Genomic DNA, 2,578 nt, shown 5'->3' with positions numbered 1-2,578 from the left:
GGCGAGCCGAGATTCGTCTCCCCGTTTCCTTCGCGCACTTTGTTCACTCTCCGCGAACAGATTGCCGAGATTCGCCGATTTTTGGGCACAATGCGCGGCGGGTAAAATACACGGGCACCGTCCGGAGCACCGGAGCACCGGAATCGTCGTTAAGGTTTCAGGTGCGTCGGTTCGCTCGAGTGCGGCAGACAACGAGCGTCGATGAGTTCTCGCGAGGCACCTCGCGACGATGATAAACGTACCGCGCACCAAACTTCCCGAGAAAAGAACGATCGCGAATTCGATGTCCCGTGGAACGTAATCGCGGAGGACGGTGTCGGCTCGTTTGGTGACGAAATCCGGGAGACGACGCGAACGCGCGCGTCAAACGAGCCGAATCTTCCGAGGGCGAACGCGCGGCAGCATCGGTTCTCGATTGCACGCAAGTCGGAAGTGTTCGCGGAACGATCGACGAAAACGAGAAGCCCCACCGATTTCGCCGATCGCCCAGAAAATACACTTTGCGAGCTTTTTCGCGCGTTCCTCGCTCGACGTACACCCTGTCCACGCTTATCCGCTCGCGCTCGCACGCGCACCATCCGCAGCTTCCACACGCCACGCAGAAGCACGCTAGACTCGACGCGACGCGACGCGACTCGACTCGACTCGACTGCTCGTGTTTGCTAGCCAGGGCATAGCACCTCCCGTAGGAGCCGAGCGAGGAGTCAACCCGCTCCAGGAATAGAAACACCAAACCCGAAATGCTCGAGCGTAGAAGCGCAACATTAAAACGCACCGCGTCGCGCGAGCTCGCCTCCGACGCTACGACGAAATCGCGGAAACTCCAACGTTCTCCTTTAGCGAGATAATTATCTATCGCGTCTCGAGCGAGACTACCACCTTTAAATTTACACGAAAATCTAGTACACCGTGTAAACGAGACGGTACTCGAATCGTCGAGGGACTGGTCGCTTTTAAGAAATTTTCAAATCGATCTGCCTTCGATGCGACCGCTCGACAAAATTAACAACGGTGATCGTTCGAAATCCCCGCAACGTTGTGTTTCTCGTTCGGTGAACGTTTCGAGAATATTTCGTTAAAAAATATTAACAATCGTTACGAGAATTGTGCACGATTTACGCAAGTGTGTCGTTTCTCGATGGTAAACGCGAAACTCTCACGTACTTACTTCGCGGTACTCGAAACAATTATTTGCCGATGGATTCACGATTTAAAAAGAAAGTATTATATATAGTATTTCCCCTGTACCGAAGCTAGAACGTGAACAAAAATTTGGTTTCTTTCGTGAAACCGTTTTTACGGTTTTTCATTTTCTCTTTTCCTTTCTTTTCCCTTTTCTTTCGGCCAATTTTTGGAAACTATCGAAAAATCAGAATTCGAAGTACGAAAAAATACGTACCGTTATTCGAGTACGTCAAAATCTCGAAAACGATTTTTCGAAGATACACCTGAAACTCGACTATTTCCTCAAGGAATTACGACACCTTGATCGGGCCGAACGATAAGTAGCTAGTTCTTAAAAATGATTTCAACGATGGGTGTGTAATTTACTAAAAGTGTACGTATCGAATTAGGAGACTGCTCGATTATGTTAACGCATTGTGCGTCGCATGGGTGGTCTTTTTCTTCTCGACGATTAATTTTGTAACATTATGAATGTTGTAAGTCGTGCCTTAAAAACGTGTATAATGAATGCAACAACGTGGATCGTCGCTGACACACGCGGCCTGAATGGAAAGTCACGTGAAATTGGCACGGCACTCAACGTGTTAATTTGTGCGGAAGTTATGGCCAATCACGTGGAGCCACTTCGGCTGAGCTAGCGGAAAAGGTATCTAATCACCAAATCATCTAAAATTAAAACGTAAAGAAGTTTTGTAATTTGATTCGGTGTCGCTGTAGTCGAGCAGGAGGATTTGTCTCTTTTCGAAAAACTTTTGAAATTCTCCAATGTTCAACCTTGAACCGATAAAAAAGAAATCTTTTCGTTTTTCCTTTTCTACGTGAGACAATTCGACGACCAGATATCTTCATTTTTATTAGATTTTTTCCAACGCTCCGCATAATGTGCTCCAACTTTTTCATAAATTAAAATTTATCGATAAAACTCGATAGATTTGTGGTATGTGTAATACGTATAATACTTCCGAGTCCTAAAATTAACCACTCGAACCGAAAAATATTTAAAAAAAGAAAAAAGTAAACGATTCCGGTATTCAAAGAGTTCCTCGAAGCGGAAGGAACGAGTGTCATCGAATATAAATGCAACGAATTGTAAGAGAATATAATCGATTGTACCGCTGGAATGCCACGGGATGTGTTAAAAATTATAATAATAACGGAGCGGTTCGCAGAGTTCGGAGTCGAAGGTTCGAGTGGCTATCACGCTCGCCGTGGTATTCTCGTATTTCTATGGGTTTCCTGTATTTTCAGAGAAAATAATCGTCACACTTTTCCAAATAGTAAATATTTCGTGTCTTATAATTCGGTGATGTTCGGAGACCTTGCGCGATAGTGTACGTATCAACGCGACGATAAATATATAATAGTATAGAGCACTTCGACGGCGACCGATTTC

The sequence above is a fragment of the Ptiloglossa arizonensis genome, chromosome 13, assembly GCF_051014685.1.
Source record: "Ptiloglossa arizonensis isolate GNS036 chromosome 13, iyPtiAriz1_principal, whole genome shotgun sequence".
NCBI classification, from domain to species: domain Eukaryota; kingdom Metazoa; phylum Arthropoda; class Insecta; order Hymenoptera; family Colletidae; genus Ptiloglossa; species Ptiloglossa arizonensis.
The sequence above is the reverse complement of the archived record's forward strand: the minus strand, read 5'-3'. Positions refer to the sequence as shown.